This window comes from Uranotaenia lowii, chromosome 3, assembly GCF_029784155.1.
Source record: "Uranotaenia lowii strain MFRU-FL chromosome 3, ASM2978415v1, whole genome shotgun sequence".
Taxonomy (NCBI): Eukaryota; Metazoa; Arthropoda; class Insecta; order Diptera; family Culicidae; genus Uranotaenia; species Uranotaenia lowii.
The window spans coordinates 320616548-320640272 of NC_073693.1; the positions used below are offsets into that span (position 1 = coordinate 320616548).

The following is a 23725-nucleotide window of genomic DNA, read 5'->3' on the forward strand; positions in this document are numbered from 1 at the left end:
CGAATGCGTGAGGTTTTTCTGCTATTGCTATTATTGCACAGCAACCGCACGCAGGCAGCTAGTTTTTTCGTTTCTTTTTCCTCCCCCCTCTTTGCACTATACGTTGCGGGCCGTGCAATGCAATAAGTTCGGTTGTTTTTGTTGTTGCCTCAACCTTTGCGCCGAGGTTGAAGATGTTCTCCTCAACGACAGCTATCGGCTGGAGTTATTCGAGTTATTCAAATTCAACAACGTAAATGAGTATGTGTGCCTCGTCTTCTTCATGCATCATGTAGCAACCGAACGTTGAGAGAGTTCGTTCGGGGCAGCAAACGAATAGTGTCTCTCAGAGCAGATCCTCCTCATGGGGGGAGGTTTGAATGAATGTATATGTATCGTCTCCTGTATAGCTATGCGAGGCCTCAAAGTGTGTATTTTGAATGCCTCTGATGAGAAAATTGGTGAGGATTTCAATCACTGGTACCGATGAACGCTGGAATAGGGGAACATGCCCTATTGTGCGCCACCTAAGCGAATCACTGATTTTCTATGTATTACAAGCACAAATTGTGTTAAAAATGGGTTTAATCGTTAAAGAAAGGTGTTTTCTACAAATGCCTATGATTTTTCATTACTCAAATTGCTATAGTTTCTTCAAAAACTTGATTTTTAAAAACCATATTCAAAGCCACAGTACAAAACTGTGTTGCGAATACGCGCCGCTGTGTATTCAATACGCGCCTAGCAGCCGAACACACCCGAGAGCAGCCGAAGACCGAAAACACACCAATACTTGCAGACACTTTGACTGAAAAGAAAATCATAATAGACTAATAGAAATTTAACAAAAAATGAAAAACTGATTTTCTGGGCTGAATTAACGCTCAAAATATGGTTTTAGACTTTTTGTTCATTTTCAACGAAAATTGGCCTTTTTGAAAAATTAATGCTATTTTCAGCCTACTACGATTGGCGCGTTATAACGAGCGCATGGGCCGTGATAGAACATACCCATGAAAAGCATACCTTAGCGAGTTCAGTATGATGTTTTAGCATAAAATAATAATTTAGATTTTCCTCTATCGATTTGTCAGAAAATATTGTCTTATTCGTTTTTCTCTGCTTGGTGACACCTTATTAAAAGTGTTTTAAAATTTAGATCGAAATGAAGAAAAACCTAAATTATGAAATTATCACGACACAGGGGCATTTGAAGGAAAAATTCATACTTGCCATGACCAATCACAGCATTTAAAACAAATTGGTAATATTTTGCAGGCTTAAAATGTTTCAGATTCTTCAAAACAAGCGTGGCGCGTATTAGCCACATGGGGCGTTATATGAACTTTTCCCCTATTCACTGACAAGGATTTTGAACCAAGTGCAGTAACAGATGTTCCCCAAAATCCTTTTTCTGATACATTGCCGAAACAGCAGGTCGAACCGAAGCGTTATGAAGCTCCCGATCCACTGCCTTCAATTTCAGGGCGAGTGGAATTCTTTGATTATGAAGAACCACTGAATCTTTCGAAAAGATCATACGTGACTCCTGCAGAGATTCGACCACTTCCGAAGCGTAAGGACCCTCAACAAAGACGTAAGAAAGGCCAAAAGTCTGAAATCATAACGAGCACTCCCGTCAAGCAAAAGTTGGAATCCAATCTTCAACAGAAAAAGGCAAAACCGCCAGCTAAACGCAAACTTGCAACTGAGACCAACACGACATTGAAGGAAAAGCCTCTTAAAGGCTCTGAAGCTCCAAAGAGACCACGAAAGGCAAAGTCGGACTAAAGCTCTGTTACCTCTGTTTGTTTTTTTTTCTTCGATTTAATTTTTGAAAGAATCCTTATGATTTTAAGTTTTTAACCCATGGAATATGAATTAACTGTTTTAATTTAACTATTATTTAAGAAATAAAGGCTTTGTTTTGTTTAATAAACGATTATAATGATTCAAGACCTCACTTACACCGGACCAGAATGGAATACAATGAGATTATTTTATGCGTACTCTTGCCCCACCTCATGCGTACTCTTGCCCCACTGGTGGGGTAAGAGTACGCTTTGGTAATTTTAAAAAAATATGATTTTTTTATCAATGTTTACAAACATAATCAAAACTTTTTGCGTCATACAATCAAGGTAAAGAGCCTTATTTTCATTTGGTTTTATTACTATGATCGATACTTTTTTCTTTGAAGAGATACAATAAGCACACAACTAAGTGCGTACTCTTGCCCCATCTTACTCTACATGACGCTCACGCGCACGAGACATGGATATTGCTCGAGGAGGACGGCGTACAGGAGGACGGAGTGAGGAGGCTAAGGATGAACCACGAGCTCGCGCGGCTCTACGGCGAACCCAGTATCCAGAAGGTGGTGAAAGCTGGCCGGATACGCTGGGCGGGACATGTTGCGAGAATGCCGGACGACTGTCCTGCAAAACAGGTGTTCGGTACGAATCCGGTAGGAACAAGACGAGCGGGGGCGCAACGATCAAGGTGGTCAGACCAAGTGGAGCGTGATCTGGCGAACGTGCGGCTTCCGAGAAATTGGAGAACGGTTACCATGGACCGAGTGAATTATAGGAATTATGTTCGTTAAGTTATGTCGTGAGACGGAATACTATGTAAATAAAATAAAAAAAAGAGCTCTCAATTGAACAACGGTTCTCTTCAACGTCTCATAGTAAACTGTCTTAGAACTAAATTTTGTCAAACCTTATCTAACGGTTCTCCTTCAAATAAAAAAAAAATCATTTCTTAGTATCACATTTTACACTCAAGAGGGAAGTCATACATAACAGATAATAATGTGTTGATGTGAAAAAAATTTAAATCAAATAGAATTATGTTAACAATAGAAAACCTGTTGATTTGAGAACTTTCAAAGTAATATAATGGATAAATTCTATTTTTCTATTATTTTATCAAAGCAGGCATCGTAAGGCTTTATGTTCTACTTATGTTTCCCGTTTGTCTTTTTTTATTTTCAAGAGCCAGAGCAGGCGCATTATCGTTGGTCGATGACCAGAAATGACTGCACTGAAATCCAAAATAGTTTAGCGAAGAAAAAATAAAACTAAAATTTTCAAAATCAGGTGATTCAAGTCTAGCAAGCACATGGTGAGATCAATAGTGGGAAAGATGACATGCCGAATATACATGGTGTTTCGATAGAAGGTCCAGTAGTTGATCCGCAGAGCTCAATGTGTACGCTTGTGTCGATCGATTCCATCACGTTCACTGTGGTTCACTGAAGCGGAGATTGCGGGTTCAGGTCCCGTTGGTGAGTCGTTGTATCATTTTCGAAAAACTCATGATGTTTAGGATAATATTCTTTCTTTCTTTGATACCTCATGTTTCTCTTATACTTTCCTTCACATTCGAAAAAAAAATTCCACTTTCACTATCTGACGCTATCTTGAAATCCAATATGCCGGCTTCAACTTAACTTAAAAATACTGTGAATCTATGAAACATTCACAATATGGAAGGGCTAAACGGATAGAAGTCGAATTTCGCTTTCTGACGCCATCTTGGAATCCAAGATGACGGCTCATTTTAAACTTGAAAATCGCTGTAAATAACTGGAAATTGTATGAAATTTTAATGAGATTTTCGACCATTTACAACATTTTAAAAATAAGCGAATGTCTGCATCTTGGGTGAAGCAGATAGCAAAATTTGACTTCTACTCGTTTATTCCTTTGACTCAATTCCCATATTGGGGGGCGGGGGAGGTTTCATGCGATTTTCAGTGATTAACAGCATTTAAAGTTAAACTAAAGCCGCCATATTGGGTTTCAAGAACGCGTCAAAAAGCGAAATTTGCATTCTACTATTTTAGCCCATTTACCCAATATCTATTATAGTTTCCATGCGATTTTTAGTCATTTACAGCATTTTAAGTTCAGCGGAATCCTGGTTATTTGTTTCTACACTTTTTATTGATTTTGAATGAAAGTTGACCGTTTTGGAAAGTTAATGCCGTTTTCAACATTTTGTGAGGAGCGCGTTGTATCGCTTTATCCGTGATTAAACATACCCAGGAAAGCATATATTGGCGTTTTTTGCTTGATTTTTCAGCTTTAAATCAAAATTTAGACTATCTTATAGTAAGGTATCACATAATATGTTTTTTCTATTTTTCTCTGCTTGGTGCAACCTTTTTAAAAGTCAGGGTTGAATTCAAGATTACAAGGTAATAAAGAAAAAAATGAATTTTGGAATTGATATTTCGTAGTAATGTGAGAAAGATCAAAATTTATAACAAATCATAAGTATGTTTTTAAAAACCTTAAAATATTACATATGTCTAAGAACTCGACTGGTGCGTTGGAAGTACTTTTCCCATATGAAGGCATTCTCCACAAATTTGCACATCACCTGAAAGATTTTCTTTCAAAAACTAGATTTCTTAAGAAAAAAAAAAAATAACCGTAAAACGGGGTAACTTTGACCACCAGGGTGATTTTGACCGACAATAAATTTTTGCACATTATCATCGATAACTCAGTCCATGGCCGATGGAACGGGGGGGGGGGGGGGGGGGGGGAGGGTTTGGGGGGTTAAACCCCCCCCATGAGAGTTGAAAAATGCGGGCAAAATTTTCTTCACTAAACTCAAAATTTCAAATATTTGATCAAATTGTGATAAACGATCAAAATGATTGAAGAATAATAATCTCGATTCAGAACAGAAGCTAAAACCTTACAATTTTATCCCAAGTCCACAATTCTACTATAGTTTTTCAAAAAAATTCACACTTGTTGAAAGAAACTCAGGACCGAATACCGAGTTTTAATAAGATTAGACTAAGCTTGCCAGATTGCCTCAATTTAGCCGATTTTTTTCACTTCATTCGCAAAATCAAACATTAATTAAAATAAAGAATTATGTATTTTGCGTCCAAAATTTTTGAGCATACTTTATTAAAATGATCTGATCATGAACTATTTTTTGGAATCTAAAAATATTATTTAAAATTGACTGATGTGTTTCAATAGAAAATTTCTTTTCCAAGTGTTTCTCTTCAAGATTTTTATGAAAAAAATCATGAATAATTAAAGTAATTTTATAAACGTTTCAGAAAAGTTTAGGTTAGATTCACTTATAGATTTTGTGATTTCAAATTTCCTTAAAAACATTTAAATTTGATGTGTGATCAGATTTTGATTTCTGTATCCAGTTTAATGTTCTTGAATTTCAGTTTGGATCATCATTTGGATCAAATCCTGATTTGAATCTAGGTTTTGCATTTCAAACTTATATTAGATGCGTTTTCCATATTCGAAACACACCATTTCGGAATATGAAAAGAATTTTGTTTTTTATTTTAAACAATTTTTACGATATGAATTTGAAACTATTAATTCAAATTCTTATGCAGAATCTGAATTAATCATATTGAGGACTAAATAAGTGCTACACTTAAAAAAATAACTCTTTAGTTGAAAAGTACCTACGATAGTATATCTGAATAACTCAATAATATTAATTAATTAAAACTTGGTTAACCTAGATAGATAACTTGTGTTGAAAATGTTTGATAATTATAATCCAGAATGGAAAATTCGGATACAGTTTCATCATTTGCAATTTGTATTTTGAATCACAAGCCAAAAATTAATAATTCAAATGAAAAATTTCTGAATAAAGACTTTGATACATATTCCGCATGTTGGTTCATAATTCAATGGAATTATTATCTAGAAATGAGATTTTGAAATCGTTCTCAAATTCGGAAATCAGATTCAAATGGCAGGATTCAGATTTGGAATTTACGTTAAAAATTCAACTTGAAACCATAATTGAAGTTTAGTTTTTTTTTTAACAAAATAAAATATCAAAGCGAGAAGTTAAGGATTCAAATTGCAAGAAATCGCAGCTTCTTAATTTTAATTCTGGATTAAAAATCTTTTTTTTTATACAATTACATCCAGTTTGGAAACTCAAATCAGAAGAAATCACAAATATTATTACTTTTTAAACTTAAGTGTCTTTATCCGTGAATATTATAGATTTGGAATGATAGACGGATAAACCATAGGAAGAAAGTTACTGAGGTATTGAAAAGAGCAAGAAGCATTTTAAATAGAAGCTTGATCACATTTGAATTTGAGATCATTTAAAAAATTTTGTTTCTTGAAAAATCTCGATTTTTATTTTTTTTTCAAATATTCGTAGGATTCTATTATAAATGATAAATTTTTGTAGAACAAAGTACAAACTAAAATTTTTGAATTTTTATCGAGTTTACAAGACTAAAAAAAAATCAGATTTGAACCGCAAACTTAATCTCTTTTTTTTTAATATTTGATACATTTTACATTGAAATTGAAACCTTTGACATCCTTCATTTGTTATTTAAAACTTTATTAAAAATTTGCAATTTTTTGGACTTATTTTCGAATGTTAGGATTTTAAATAAATACAGATCCATATTTTTAAATTACTCATACCTAAATTAGGAATTCCACTTTTTTCCTTTTTTTTGAGCAACAATTATGTCACCAAACACATGAGCCGGCTTTTCCTACGGCCCTGACTCAGTCTATAGTTTGAATTTTTGAAAACTGTTTTCTACGTTTGAAAGCCTATGAATTGAGTATCAACTCAAATGGTAAATTTTTCAAATCTATAAATTTCTATTTTTTTCAAGGCTTGCAAACAAACAGCTCTCCTGATGAAACCAAAAAGCATTTAGAAGGAAACGGGTTGTTCAATGTAAAAGAACTACTTTTTCTCTTCGTATATGTATAGTTATTTTGCTATTTTTGTAATTCTTTAGTTACAAATTTTTGATTTTCAAAAAATATAGACATTTCCCAAGAGTAAGTCCGTATTGGACAAATGGATAGGAACCCTATCAAATGGTTAACTTTGAAGAAAAAATGAATATACATATATGGATACAGTGGGAGGGCCTAGAGGAATGTTTAAAGGGTAAATTTCATTTTTATTTTCTAGCTCAAACTATTTAGCAATTGTTTTAATATTTGCCCCTAAATGCATGTAACAAAATAGTATGTACATTTTTCAATCATGAATGTTTTTAAAACAAAATGTTATAAAGCAATATAAAACTGATAAACTAACATTTGCAAATATTTTTAAGGTGATCGAGATGATGATCGAGAAAACTCGTTAAAACCGTAAAAATAGAGACAGATCAATGTAACCCCAAAGCATCAAATTCAAAAGAGAGACGAAATCGATTTTTTAATCAAATTTAAAGGGGTCTATTAAATTTCTGCAACCATATTTCACGTCCATTACCAGTTCATTAGTACAGTACCGATTTCAAAAATATGAAACATGGCACATTCCCCTTAACAGAAAAAATAATCGAAAAATATTGAAAAAAGTGATCAATATTACCCCGGATTAAAGTACCTTCTAAGTTCATGGAATCCATAATTTTAATTTAAAAAGTCTTTTCATTTTTATTGTTAAACCTTTTTTTTTAATTTTAGGTAACGAGTTTTCTTTTTTCAAAACGTCGTTTACCAAAATTTCAGAATAATTCAAATTTGTTATATGAGATTCCCACTAAACAATATCTTGAAATAAGAGCATTGTTTTATTCTGTGAAAAGTAGGAATTTTCCAGAATTCATGTCGGTTGAATAAAGATTTCCTTTGATTTTTTAAAGCATGCTGAAGTACCGGAAATCGCTCGCTTTGTCCCATGGCAACGACGGGGAGAGACAGCAAACGGTCAATGCCAAATTAGCTACGCCCATCGGACCAGTAACAATGACAGCAGTCGAGAGAGAATAGAACCGAACCAAACATCAATTGAAACTGTGTCAGTAGTAGGATCGATACCGTACCGCAAACCAGTGTCGATTGTTCTCCGTGTAGGCACTTCTTTTGAAAGCGACGGCTTCCAGTAGAATTTAGGTTGGGGAAAGGAAGGAAAATGGGAGTAAATTTACGCTCTGCAGTCAACAGCATCCTTGTTAGAGCAGTCGCCGGAAAAACACCCTCAAATTCCCCCCGATAGCAAAATTTTCCCCGGTTTGTTTACATTCGCTTTCGCTTTCCACCGAGGGAGGCCGATTTGTTTCGCCATCGGAGCCGCCCGTTTGTTCATCGGGCGAATTCCGTTTGCAGCCGCCCGTTGTTGCCGTTTGGGCACGAACGGCTTCGGCTTTGGTTCGTGCTGTAACCGTTTGTTCGGGTTTACCGCTGGAAAAACGGACCGGACTGGAAGGACCCTGGATGGGTGGATTCTCCATCATCGGTGGGAAACTGTGTGTGGCCAGTCAGTCTGCTCGCAACCCCGTCTTCGATTGTTCGCGTCCTTTAGGTATGCGTTGAATGCCGTTGGTCCGGTCGTGGCGCGCGCGTTTTTATCCCGCGGATCCGTCGAAAGCTGCTGTTTGACGTGTGGCGGCAAGAGTGTGGTTGAGGCTGTGGCCCCACACCGGGTGGTTTACAGGGCTTTTTTTTTAGCTTGGGATCTATCTGTTTAAGACGGTGGGAAACCGGAAATATTCCCACGATATTGCGGGAGATGGTCCAATGCTAGTGCTGGCTCGTTGTAAGTGAAGATTCGCGAAAAGGCGTCGTCTTCGTCTTTTCGTGTTGATGCGGGTATCGGGTCTTCATCGTCATCTCTCTTTCGGCGAAGGATTCGAAACTCGTCCCTGAATTGAATTGTGGGGTGTGTGTTGTTTTGGGGGAAAAGCCCGAAGGATTGGCTCCGTTTTGTGAGTTTTCCACGGTAATCAAGGATGAAGTTGTATCGCTGATGTGCTGGTGAAGGTGAAATTTGTTGGGCAAGGAATAGAAACCGAAGCTAAGAATTTCTGCCATTTCTGGGGGTGTGGGAGTTCCGTCACACTGGGTGTGTTTTTGCTTCGCTTCGTCGTCGTCGTCGTCGTGTTGTGTGGAAGCTGTAAAGGATAATCAGCTGATTGTTGGGAATTGTGTCAAGATACAAAAAAGCTGTCATCCATCCCGGGTTTACGGGTGCAGTGCTCCAGATGCCATTATGTAAATGCAAGACAAACTGTCTCCAACTGGTTTCACAACCAGGAATGTGTAGCGCGATGTTCCCAGTTTGGAAATAGTTCAAACAGAACTTTAATTAAAAGTTCCAACGTTCCGCGGATTCAATGCTGGATTAGTGAGAGCCACGGTAACGATTCAACAGAGGATTCGTTCGCATGTTTCCCAAACCGTGGTGGTGGTGAGCACAAGCAAAAGTTTTCTCCCACACCGGATCGACCAACTGAAGGTTTCGCGTGCTCCACATTCTTCGAATTCCATCCCACGTGGTGGGGGCGGTAAATCGAAAAGTTTAAACGATTCGTGTGCAAGTGGCATGGTTCTGTGATTTTCCATCGTTCCGAAGTGATTCATCTAAAGATTCGCCCGGTAATCGAAAACTAGTGAGAAGGTGATTTATTCCACGCAGCATTTTCTACCCCTACCAAAGGCAAGGATTTTATCCGGGAAATTGTAGAATGATTTAAATTCCATCGGTGAAGTCCCGATGACCTTTCTCGGCTCACGGACACGGATGCTAACCGAATTGGACCTTCTTGGGTCAGGAAAAGGATACCGGCGGCCGTTTTCCTGGAACACACATAACTATCTAGCCGGCAGCCTAATTGGAGAGAATAAGGTAAAATTGGTTATTGACCCATCCCTGAGCTCTCTAGAGCCCAGCTGAGAAAACCCAATCCATTCGGTCGATTTATTGTAACATGAGGGCCAGCTCTGTTATTGTTTCCTACTTTCGAGAACCATTTTCTAGCCCAGTGCACCATCACACCATAATTAGGTTATATCGATTTCTGGAAATTTTCCAAAAACCTATTGCAACGTCTTCGACGTTTTCTGTTGTTTAATCGAATCGAATCGGAGGAGCTTCGATATGAGATAATGGACCGGCTTCGCCGATCCATTCGAAAGACGACGTTCTTGCGTTGTCTTCGCTTTAATGGATTCAAAGTTTGTAATCGAATCAGGTTACTCAGACAGCTTCTACTGGAGACTGATAACAGCAGGAGAAGCGGCGGGGTCGTTTCTGGGAATTGATGCTCGTTCACAGCGCATTAGAAATTTAACCCGCTAGATAAATGCATTGATTAGAGCTATACAGCTGTGGAAGTCTTTATTCAGCATTATTTTTCTGAAAGAATGTGTAAAAATCTGTGTAAGAGAACAATTTCCTTAATTTACAGATGACTTCTATGCGTTAAAAACTATTCTCAAGAATATGTTTAGGCAAACAAATGAATTGGTAAATACAAGTGTAATTTTATCATGAAAAAATGTTTGCTCGAATTACAGTTTAAACTTTAACATGAATTGAAAATAAATGCCATTGCTTTAAAAAAAGATAAATGAAGTGGTCGTTGTCATAAACGGTAGGCTATGAGAACTATAACGTTCTCCAAAATCTTTATAAGACTCTGAATTAATTTTTCCCTGAAGATCTCTTAAAAGGTTTCAAGAGATCTTAAAAGCAATTCTCACACCTCTTCATAAAACCTTGAATATCTTCTTTAATTGCAGCCCCTGGCGTAGAGGATTGCCTTCAAGTCTTCTATGCCAATGGTCATGAGATTGAATCCCGGTCACGGCATACAAAGTACACTTTCTTTGGGTTGGTGGTTTTGGCATTTGTAAGATGCTAGTCATCATATCCTCGAAAGTTATACGCTTAGAATTAAGTAAAAAGGAGTATATTCGAAGACATATCAAGTTTCATTGAGATCCTGTGTGTGTTTGTGTTTATTAAAAAAAAAAAAAGGAAAATATAATTGCCTTATAACATGATTTATTGATTGTTAGATCACCCAATTTAAAAGGGTTAAAATTTGAAATTCTCGGAAAACACTTAACCTGAGTGAAAAAAAATGTAAAAATAAAAATCTACAACTTTTTCTATCATGCCTAAAAAGCTTAATTTGGTATCATTTTGCCCGAGCAAAGACGGTACAATGAAAAAATTTGGGTCTAACTCTTCATATAAGGACACCTCGATAATCTCAACTGTAGGTGTCCCTGAAAGCTTATTGATGGCTTGTTTATCCAACGTTTCCTTATAAGCTTTGAGGGCATAACGATGCCACCTTAAGGTATAATTTATTTCCAAAATTTGGCATCGTTGTGCTTTAAAATTTTCTTTCAAAAAAGGATTGCTAAACGAGGTTTAAAAATAATTTTAGTGATAACAAAATATGCTAGACCATAGGTCGGCAACCTGCGGCTTGCGAGCCGCATGCGGCTCTTTAGTTAATTGCGCTAATTTTATATATGTACTAGCTGATCCCGTACGAACTTCGTTTCGCAAGCAATCATAAAAATGTGAAAAAAAAAATAAGATTATGTTTTCCAAACAAAGTAAAACGTTCTCTACACTGAACAAAAAGTACCTTTTCTAAACAGTATTCTTATTGAAAAGTGGGAAAACCACCCCCAAACTCATCGATCCTGTGCATGAACTTTTAACTGAAAATTTCACAATACGGATCAATTCGTCTCACCTGAAAAAACCCGTGCATTAATTTTTACATCGCCCGTATCTTAAAACCACAAGTGAATATGGACGGCCCCTTTTGCAGACCCTTTACACCAATATAGCCGAAACCTGCCCTGATATAGGATAATTGGAATCAATTGTTTGTCCTTAAATCTCGCGTGTGCTAGTTTTCATCTTAATCCGGTGGATAATAACGCAAATATTAAAAAAAAAATACCGGTAATTTGGCCGACTCCTTTTACAAAAATTGATACCTGAAATCGGATGCCTTACTTTTAAAACCCACGTGTGTGAATTTTCAGTGCAACGCAATGTAAAATAACGTCAGTATCGCAAAAAAGTGAACAGGTGATATGGACGACCCTTTCTCCGATCCCTTACACCAAATTTGATACCTGAAATCGATTATCCATCCCTGAAAACTTTCGTGTGCCAATTTTCATCTTAATCCAAAGTATAATTACGTCAATATCGTAAAAACAGTGAACAGGTAATATGGATGACCCCTTTTTCCGACCCTTCCCTCAAAATTGGATGCTTGGAATGAATTACTCATCCCTTAAAACTCCCGGGTCCCAATTTTCGTCTCAATCCGATGCATAATTACGTCAATATCGCGAAAACAGTGAACAGTTAATATGGACGACCCCTTTGGCCGACCCCTGACCAAGATTTGGATAATTGGGATCATTTGTTTGTCCTTAATAACTCCTTTGTACAAATTTCCATCACAATCCGATTTATAATAACGTAAATATCACAAAAATATTGAAAAGTAATATGGACGACCCCTTTTGCCGGCCCCTTCTACTAAATTCGTTGCCAAAACTCGATTGCCCGTCCCTCAAAACTCTCGTGAACAAATTTTCATCTGAATCCGATGCATAATATCGTCAGTATTGCAAAAACAGCGAATGGTTTATATGGACGACCCCTTTGGCTGGCCTCTGACTCCGCATTTAATACCTAGAATCGATTGCTCGTCACTCAAAATTTATAAGTGCAAATTTTCATCTAAATCTGATGTATAATAATGCCAATATCGCAAAAATATTAAACAGTTGATATGGACGACCCCTTTTGCCGACCCCTGACCCAAAATTGAACACCTGAAACCAATTGGTCATCTCTAAAAACCCTCATGTGCAAATTTCATCTCAATCTGACGAAAAATAACGTCAATATCGCGAAAACAATATTTGTCTTGTATGGACGACCCCCTTCAGGAGGGGTCATCCGAAAATCTGAAAACATTTTTCATCATTCCTGGTCCTAATGAGCATCCATGCCAATTTTCAGCTCTCTAGCTGTAAAGACGGCTGAGTCTATAGAGGACAAACAAACAAACAAACAAACAAACAAACCCACAGAAATTGCTTTTTATATATATAGATTCATGAAATCGTGCTAAAACGATGATTGAGTCTTGTGACCTTGCACACGGGTTTTCATAGGTCCAGAAGATAATTTTGAAAATTGCATCCAATCCAAAAACCAAATGATAAAATATCATTTTTTTAAGCCTTATTTTACAGTCTTTGGCTTTTTACTGTTTTTGAAGCATCAGCATAGAGATCGATAAATAGTTAACCATTAAACGTAAATGCAAAGAAATTCTGTTGCTTTAAAACATGTTTATTTTTGAATCAATCTAACACAGGAAAACAAAAGTTTATCACTTACAAAAAAGTAGTTCTAAGACAGCATCTGTTTTGTTACAAAACGACGCAACCCTCATCAAATTTTATATTTTAAGCACACGAAATTACCCTCTACGAAAATTTATCAGTTGATATTTCCAAAATCTTGTTAAAATCAATAAACCATTTCGATTCAACCATCTAAAGAAAAAAACATAAAATTTTTAAAAGTGAAAGTAAATTATCACAATTTTGCTTTTCAAGTCTGATTCTTGCAAATTCAAATTCAAAATTTTAGTTCGAAAATCGAATATCTAAAAAACCTGCGATTTAAAAAAAACTTATCAACAAACCGATAAAATAAAAATTCCCTGCAGATTTTTTCACATGAAGATTATATGTTTCTTTTTTTTTTCATAAAACAAACTTCCAAATAAAATCAAATTTTGCTTCATATTTGTGATCTTCAGCTGAAAATTTGAAATAACGTTACCTATCACCATTATAAATTTGTGATCTCTTAACATTTGAATTCCTAAATGGAATAGTCTCCTTGACATTTTGATATTGATTGTCAAAGTTATTTTCCATCTGAATTGGAACTTGAATTTTTAATATCAGTCCTTTTCAATATGTTTTCTTAATCTTAATTCAAAATCAATAATCTTAATCTTAATTCAAAATCAATTAAAAATCGAGAACCAAGATGTGAATTATATTGCAGAGCCCTCAACCATGAACTCTATCATAAAAAATTTTGTTGTTTTGAGTTTCAATCAATATTTTAACTTCTCTCTATCCGATTTGTGAATCTGAATTTAAATATTATAAAAATTTTGTTATTTGAAGTTTCACTTATTATTTTATTTTTTTTTTTCATCCGACTTGTGATTCTGAATTTAAATATAAGTTTCGAATAAAGATCTGGCTCCGAGTTTTTGGTTCTGGAGCGCCATTTTAATGCTTGGCTTTACCTGAATTGCAATTAAGAATAAAGTTCAAGAATTTCGAATCTTAAAACGAAACAAATACTCAGGACGGTTTCTTATATTCTTTTTTTTCCAAATTCTGAAAATTTTTGTTTAAATTTTGAAAATGTATATGTATTTTCAAATTCATGGATCAAATTTTGTATGAAATGCGAAACAATACTTTAACGAGGATTTCAAAACATTATCTATCTATCAAAAATTTTCAATGATTATTCGAATTTCAAACCAAAAATCTTAAACTAGATTCAGAATCCAAAATATGAAAACAGATACACAATTATGATTTTGACAGTATGGAACCAGAATTCCGGAATGAATTTAATCTCATTTAAAATTTAATATTAATAACTGAGTTTCAATCGACAAGTGGGAAAATTTCAAAAAAGTTGTCGCAGAATTCTGAAACTGAGATTAGTTTTTGAGGTTTTGGCATCAGTTCTAAGTCAAGTTTAACACTCTTGAATAACCTTACTCAATCATTAAAATTTTATTAAAAATTTAAATTTGAGTGTATAGATAAAAACCTCCCTTGCTTTTCCTGGACCCTCATGGAGGAGGGTTTAAACCCCCAAAACGCCCCCCGCCCCATTCCTACGGCCTCATTAGCATTCCAGTTTGCCGTTTTACCCGGAGCTTGCCCAAATTTTCTAAGAAAAAATTGGAAGATGCCAGGTCTAGTCCAGTTGCCCGAATATCAAAGAAAAGGATCGGTTTTTCCAGGATTATTCACAATTTATACGAAATTCCAAGTTTTCAACTAATTATAGGCATGCATTTTTTGGAAATTGTAAAACAAGATTTGTACGCCGCTGATGTGCCTTCGTAAAAATCACTTTGTGTGTTTATTGTTCAGCTCATTTCTTGCCTTTCTTTGGAAAATACTTCGATTTTGGCTGGATTTGCCCGTATATTATTCGGGTTTGGGTTAAAAATTTATAAACCCGATACCCGCATATGCCCGGACAATTTTTTTTTATTTTTGATTAAGAATAAATCATTGTTGATTACACAGCAAAAATTATTTCCTGTTAAATTACGCAAATGTCCTGTAACAAAAAGGAGCTGGACATTTACCATAATTTTATAGGTCGAAAACATAATTACGTGACGTTTAATTTTTAGTGTACAAATTGTTTTACATAACATTTGCTGTAATAATAAATGAATCTTCGTTAACTTTTATGGAACAGGTATAAAATTACAGGTTTTGTTAATTACTGGTGATTTATTTTAAAGGTTGCAATTTTCAGAGACACGTAATAATCAAAAAGATTTTTTGTGTATTTTTTTATAAATTTTTGTTTTGAAATTTAAAAATATCATTTAATTGATTTTTCGAGTATTAATGTGCTGTTGTCAGGAGCATAATTTTTGAAGATTAAAATTTTCGACTACATAAATTTCAGTTGAATTTTACCCCATACTTCTAGATTTGAGAAAGGATCAGCTCTGGGGAATGTCTAAGAAATGCTGGATGAATGAAAAAAAATTCCCTTTAATTTATTCTTTTAAAAGCTTTTCTTTACCGAAAAAATGATTAATATTCTGCTTTTAAAAATATGTTCAAATCTTTCACATTAACATTATGCAAAGTATTCATTTAAGCTTTATATGCACTTAAAACTTTCTTGATTCGATATTTACCTACGTATTAAATTTAATATACAATCAAACCATGTTGGAAGAGTTGACGAGCCAGAGGAAAATCCATGTAGTTAATGGTAATCAGTAACAGATTAAAGAAAAATCCAAGAGATGGAAAAAATTCTAATGGGTTTCAAGTTAATTTCGTATATTTGATTTTTTAAAATTAAAAACTAAAACAATAAATCTTTAGTGTGGCTCTTTCAACCACTCAAATTTTGAAAATTTATGGTTTTTGGCTCTTCCCACTCAAAAGGTTGCCGACCACTGTGCTAGACCCGTTATATCCAGTAAACCACTCGTCCATTTTGTCGAGCTTTGAAAGGAAAATTACTCCTAACTCCAACTTTTTTGTATTTTTGGTTATTGTCGTTATTATGTATGCTATTCGAATAAAATATCTACCTAAACACGTTCCTCCAAGGTTTGAATTTCGCTTAACAAAAGTTTCAAGGGGAATGGGTACCAAATTTTCTCGAATGCAAGCTTGAAAGTTATAAAATGATCCTAAAATAGCCTTTTTTGTTACATGTCTATCGCATCCATTCAGTATGAACGTTTAAAATTGCGCCTTGAGACACGTCTGCCATTTCATGAATATTAAATGTTAACGAACATCATTAAAAGGCATTTAATCAATAATAATTTTTTGTATTTTGGAAGTTGTTGAAATGTAAAATTTATATTGAAATTTTAACTCAGAGCAACTTAAAGCCAACTCGCAAACGATTATTTTTGATGAGATTAAAGTTTTTGGCTTAAAAAAATTTCGTGTGATCTAAGAGTGAAAAAAAAATTGCAAAAACTGCCCACCCAAAATGCATCAAAAAACATATGGGAGCAAAAAGTCATTTTTTGCAGTGGTCTAATTAACATTATCAAATGATGGGTTTAGAAAACATTGAGAAAAACTCGAAAAATATGTTTAGTATTTAAATTTTACATATTCATACGTTGAAAAAATTCAGTTCTATGTGATTGAATGTAAAAAAAAAACTTTTTTTTAAATAGTTATGAAATTTGTACTTAATTATTTTAAAATTGTCGAAAAAATGGTTGAAGTTTGTAAAAACTACAACAAAAGAAGGACTGAAAGCCATGTTTCTTAGCCCCTGTAATTATGCAATTTTTACTAAATATTTGTTTATTGTAGAGCACAAGTCGTTTGCAATTATAAAACTAAGATTCTGTAAATTTTCGAGCAAAATATTGATTTCAGGGGGTTTAAAGTGACAAAGACAATAAGAGCTTGTAGAGCTTTTAGAGGCATGTATATTCTAAAGCAAGGAATTTTCTCAACTCAAAAACACTCAAACTAAAACGAAAGAGTCTTATTTTCAAGCTGGTGGAGAACATGTACAGCATGAGTGGATTTTCTCTAAAATGCCTTATTATGAAGCAAGTGGGCAGCAAAAACTGAATTTTTACATGAAAATTTCGCATCATGGTTCCGCCTGTGAACTTTATGTACATACATGCGAACGTTATATCTAAAACTAATTTTTCATGTCGTTCTAAAAAAGCCAAGTACTCTACGGTTAATTTTGAGGCATTTTTTATGTGTTTCTTGGTAACTTATTCAAATTTAATGCAAAAATGATTAATTTTTTTTACTTTTATTATCAAAAAGATGAAGAATTTTTTATACAATAGATAGGGTAAGATCACTATATATTGAACAATATCTCTGGGAATAAGCAAATTTGTGGAAAATTATGAAGGGTTCATTTAACGAAATTTTAATAATGTTGCTTAAACTTGCTCCACAGCTTCGGATCAATATGACTTTTTCGTGGAAATATGTTTCCAAATCATCAATTAAGCCTTTTTCAGAACTAGCTGACCCGGTGGGCTTTGCTGCACATTCGTATTGAGAATATATTTTTAAAATTTTGACACAATTTATAATTATTAAATTTAAATTTTTTATGATTATGACCTTCATTTCATATTCATTTCAAAGCAAACATTTTAGAGCTGCAATTTCAGATTTAAAAAAAAAACAGTAAAAGATGATTTTTTAAAATGAATTTTGATTTATTTAAATCGCCTGATTTAAAATTTTATTCTATTTTTAATCTGTTGTATAGGATTCTATAAAATTATTTAGTAAAGCCAAAAAAAATCATATTTCTATTTATGAAATCCTCCTTTTCACCTTTCAATGTTAGAAAGAATCTTGAATTACAATTTGCCGCCGACCGTGGCCTAGAGAATAGCGTTCAAAGTCTTCTAAGCCAGAGGTCATGAGATCGAATCTCGGTCACGGCATACACAGTGCTCTTTCTGTGGGTTGATGGTTTTAGCATTTGTAAGATGCTAGCCTTCATATCCTTGAAAAATGTACGCCTTAGAGTTCAGTAAATTTGATCTCTTCAAAGAAACATGAAGTTTCACTGAGATCCTATATGTGTGTGTGTTCGGTTTTATTTATTTATTTATTTTTATTGGATTTTTTTAGAAACTTAATAACGCCACATGCCACCTTTGGTTGTATTTGTTAAATATATTTTCCGTTTTTCTGCTAAAAGAAGTAGAAAAGGAGAGTCAAATACCAATAGCAACATTGCTTTTACACAAATTTTCTCCAAATTATATGAATGTCTCCTCCCCTTTTTCTTCCTCTTCTCACACAGGGTGGAGGAAAGTGTCTCAAACCATTATTCAAAGATTTCTTCTAACAAAATACCCTCTGATGCCAAATTTGGTTCCATATGCACCATAACTACTCCAGTTCAGGGTCTCAAACCATTATGGAATGATTTTTGTGCCCAATTACTCTCCCATGCCTTGGCTTTTATCCTAGAATAGTTCTCGAGTTGTGGAAAAAATTGTACTAGGGCTCCCTTTTTTCCTTTCTATCGAATAACTATATTTCGTGTTATCTAAAAAAATATATGAAAGCCCACCCTCCCATTTCTATCTACCTTTTGAAAGGACGGAGGGGTTCAAAAAATTTATTGTAACCAAATACGCTTCCATGCTCGATTCGGATCCATTTGCACGATCGGTTCTTGAGTCATTGATACATGTTATTTTTATTTGCGAGGCCCCCTCGTTCTTCCAAAAAGGAAGAGGGGTCTCAAACCATGATGAAAACCTGCCCTGACTGCAAATTCATGAAATTGTTAAATCGCTGCACAATCGGAAAATGGGATCAAATATAAAAAAAAACTCGAAGCCGCTAATTGAATGACCTGAAACAATATTAATTTTATGTGAAATTTTCTCAAAGTTTAAATCTGCCATCAGTTTTGACTGGAGTTATCTGAGTGATGTGTTATTTGCTCTTTATTACACATCAAGATACAAGCATAACTTCGTGAAAATTAAGTTGAGACCAAAAACGGCTATTTTGATCAATTATTTTTTTTGAACGCTAAATATCAGTACAAAAGCTGATAACTTTAGCATGTATTTGTCGATCAATCAGAAATTTTCAGCGTTGTATTATGCAGCATGCAGCATTTCATAATAAACATCAAGTTAAAGCATAAGCACTATACTTTAATTTGATGTTTATTTGGTTTAAATCGATTCCTGCCCAAGTGAGATATTAAGCATTTATTTTATGAAAAGACTTGATCTTCATAGGGTAAACGGAAGCAAAGCAGATCGCTCATAAGGATCTTTTCATCTATAGATTGTCCATTTCAAATAATTTTAAATATATGAAAACCTTTCAGCTCGTTTAAAAAAAAAATGCAACTACTCAAAATCTTATGTTGATAAGTAATACAAGGGAAATATCTTATTTTTGGGTCATTCAGGTAAAATAACACCTTACTGAGATGTCTCCGGCCAAATCTGACGGCAAATTTGGGTTCTTGAGAAAATAAAACTTAAGTCAATTTTTTTTATCAGGTCTCTAAACCTGTGGGTTTCATTTTTTTGGAATTTTGGGGTCAAATTTCTCCCTTGAGTAATGTTTTAAAAATTTGGTGAATAACTGTTTATTTTAGTGAAAAAATGCTGGTGTCATCAGTTGAAAGTTTCAAAACAAATAAACTGGAAGCGATATTGGTTGCAGATTTTACTTGAACACATTTTGTCTAAACTAAGGTTGCCAGATTGCCCGATTTTATCCGAGTTTGCCCGGATATTTAATACTTAATTTAAGAACAGTCCGGCCCGGCCCGGTTGACCGGATTTCATTGAAAAATGCCCGGATTTTTCCACTTAATTTGGCAAATTAAAAGAAAAAAAGCAACTCCAAAACGAAAATTTTGAACAAGTTTTATAAAAATAATCACGAAAGGTTTTTTGGAAGCCTAAAATACGGTTCAAAATCTGTCGATTAGTTTCGATGAAAAAACATTTTTTTTCCATTTTTTTTCTTGATTTTTGTTGAGGAGTTTCTGAGTTTTGACAAAATTTGCCCGGATATTGCCCGAATTTATGGTCGTCAATTTGAAATCGAATGCCCGGATTTTGCCAGGTTTTTATATAAAAATTTCCCGGTTTGTCCGGCCCGGATACGTGTTGAAAAAATTCTGGCAACCTTAGTCTAAACTCTTCAAATAAGTGGAATATTGATTTGTTTTAAACAATTTGAATGGCTGTTAAAAATTTGAAGCATTTTCTTGCATTTTCATAAACCTTATTTAAAACATTTGAAAAGTTCTATATTTTTGGATTTTTTTTTATGTTACAATCATACTGAAAAATAGGTTCGATTTCAAAGTCACCTATTTAGCTGATTTTGCCTCAATTAAGGCAGCTCAGAGAGCCAAGTGGGACCAATCGATTGTTTGTTTCTATAAATAAGTGCGCATAATTTACTCGATTCATTATCAGCATTGACCGCATCAAAACCGAAACCCCTTGTCCCATTTGCTGGTTTATCCATCCATACCAAGCCAAGCCATAAATAAAGTCTCAAATGCATCGGTTACCGATTCAGGTCAAATCGGGTCAACCAGGGCTTGGTTAGATATTTTTCTTTCCCCCTTGAGAGGATTCCAATTCATCTAAAAATACAAAAAAGCACCAACAAATGAAATGAACATATTTCTCGTACCGACTCCCTTCCCATCCCAGTAAACATAATCGATAACATCTTTTGGTTTGATTTTCAAAAACCCATGGTTTAGTTGCTATTTTTTTTCGTTGGCGTCCAATCCGAGATATGTTTCTGTCCATTGGAGCTATACCGAAGTATTCAAGAAGGGGATAAATTTTGTGGTCTAGAAGTGTCAACCATTGCTGTGGTCGGTTGATTGAAATTGGTTCCGATTCGAAGGCTAGTGTTGTCGTATTTGTGAAAGAGGTATAATGGAAAAGGGGGGATGAATTGAGAAACATGAGGTCCATCTTTTGGCCAAACAGACATTTGTACCATCAATTTAGAGCTGGCACAACTGGGCGGCATTGTCCTTGTCAGGATAATCGAACCAGGACAATGAATGAATGAACCGGTGAATGGATGACCGGTATTTGCTGCAAGCTTTTTGATCAGGGAATTTCGGAAGCTCTGTCATTGAACGTTTTTGTTTGTTTGCCGGCCTCCAGACAATTTATGGGGCAGCCTTTGAGTGAAAGATTGAAGCACATTCCTTGGTTTTGGACTTTGAATAAATGGAAAACTAATTGAGTTTTCAGGAGCTGCAATCGTTTTTTTCCCCGTAGGGAGGCATCAGAATTTTATTATAAAATGCACAAAACATACCAATAATATTTTTGCTGAATTTTTATTTTATTCGGTATTTAAAAAATCAGGCTTTTTTGGTGCAATCAGTAAGATAAAATCTTAATAGTTATATGGATGGAAAAAGTATCAATTTTTCCAAGTGGCATTTTTTTATGAGTTCATCACACAAAATTGGAGACAACCCTTGGGACTTGGATAAAGTATGACATGTAAATTCATTAAATTCACTTTAAGAAATCTGCCGTGCTAAAAACGTTCAAATATTAGTCCAAATCTCATAAGCAGAAATGATGGGAATAACACGGAAATTGTAAATGATGGCGATCACATGGGAAAAATTACTCCCTACCTTAAGAGGAAAACATCGACACTCGATATGTGGTCTCCATCAAACCTGGATACCTGGACCCAAGAGAGGAACAAGATGTGAGTTCGAATCCCACTAGAAGACGGCGAATCATTTTTAACATGTTTGTCGACTTTTATTTTCATCTGATCCGTTTACAAACATTTCATACAACGGTAAAACCTTAAATAGATCCATAAAATCTCAAATTTTGTATTTGTTTTTTCTATGGACGTTCCCAGTAAGTTCCGAAAAAAAAATTCGCTTGGGATATTGAATGATGATTTTGAATTCTTTGCCTAACATTGCTGTGTCTTTCTTGTACCTCAACCGAATTTCCAAAATTTAAAGTTTAAGAAACTTCCTGATTAAACTTAATTATAGTTTTAGAATATATTCAGCTACTACAATGCAGTTTTCTATTATTTAAAGTCTAAGAAAATGAATTAAAAAAAACCGCATCGAAAAAACTGCAATACATCAGCTACGAAATTCTCAAAACATATTACATTTGTAGCCAGAGAAAGCTGAAGTTAAATAGAAACGTTACGTTACGCAGTAGGATATATTTTTCCTGAAATTTTATCGGCATGAATCATAAATAGTTAACTTTTAAATTCGATGTATAAAGTTTAGTATGCTCTTTAAATGCTTTGGGCTATTGCGCTTTATGTATGTAATCGATTCAAGTTAAGAAACATAAAAAGTCTCACTCATGTGATTTGGTGAATGTAATCGGTTCAAGAAGAGAAGTATATCTTAAACAATTCCAGGCAAAGCGACAAGCAGAAACAGACATCTCAATTTTAAATGGACATTATACTTCTTATTGTTTTATATTGTTTGTCGTTAACTTAACAAACCAGGCAATATCAGGCTTATTTAAAAAAATCAGGAAAAAACGGGCCCATCCGGATAAAGCCTTTTCATGTTATCAGGGTTGGCCTCCAGAAACCAGGAAAATCCTGAAAAATCAATTGGCAACCCTGTCCGACGCCTTACTCGAACCTATCGGAAGAATTCAAGGGAGCGCAAGATTTTGCTCTCATAGCCTTCAAATCGCAATATTTTTCAATTCTCTCATTGGTCAATATTACTCAATTCCCATCTGATTCTTGGGCATTTAGAAGCCCTGCTGGTTGCAAAGAGAACATAACGAAGATTTTCTCACTTGAAGCTCGCGCGGGAGCAAAATCATTTCAAAATGTACAAACATGGCGGATTTTCTATCATATCCGATTTAAAATGACTTTAACGACATTTTATACGAACTTTTCACTATGCAGTTGAATTGCGATTTGCAACACTATTGAAAACGACTTAAGTTATTATTTCTAATACGATTTCATTTCGTCTTTGCACTGGATATTGAATCTTCCAACTCTAAGCCGTTCATTTAAATAAACCTCATTTTTTTATAATTTACATATATTGTACAGATATGGACAGCTTAGTTACTCAGATCGGCTTGCTCAGTGAAAGAGAGTGCAAATTATTTCGTCTGCTCCCCCTAAGCTGTGCGGGGAGAGATAAAACGCGCTATCAACAAGAGTGAGATTATCAACACATGAGAGTGAGCGAGGGCATTCACACCTGCTTATGAAGAGAATTGTCCGGAAAAATATATTGCGCATTGTGTTGAGGAGAAATCTAATAGCAAACAAGGGATTGAAATCAAGAGAGAATTCTTTGCATTTGGAGTGGTAATGATAAAAATTCCACAACGGCTTCACAAATTGCAACAATTTGCAACAATTAGCACATTTTCACTCTCTCTGAGCACTATTTTCTCTCATTTGAACTCAAACCATCTAATTCTCTCTAACAATTGTCACCAATTACCACAAAGTTAATCATTGGCTGCACAATTTGTGTGATCATTGACGAATTTTCTCCCTTCTTTTCAGTTCCCGATAGCCAACACCATTTTTGGTACCTTTATGAGAAAACCATCTGCTCTTCAAACGCT

General features: G+C 34.7%; 1 protein-coding gene across 3 annotated transcripts in view; it reads left to right on the plus strand.

The window, feature by feature from the left end:
* Positions 1-8229: 8229 nt before the first annotated feature.
* LOC129757709 (zwei Ig domain protein zig-8-like) overlaps positions 8230-23725 on the plus strand; it is a 928615-nt gene continuing 913119 nt past the window's right edge. Inside the window, exon 1 of one of the 3 annotated variants that reach the window (XM_055754998.1) lies at positions 8230-9618. The gene's annotated coding sequence lies outside the window, so the exon portion shown is untranslated. The remainder of the gene's footprint in view (positions 9619-23725) is intronic. The other 2 variants (XM_055754995.1, XM_055754996.1) reach the window with 2 other exon arrangements.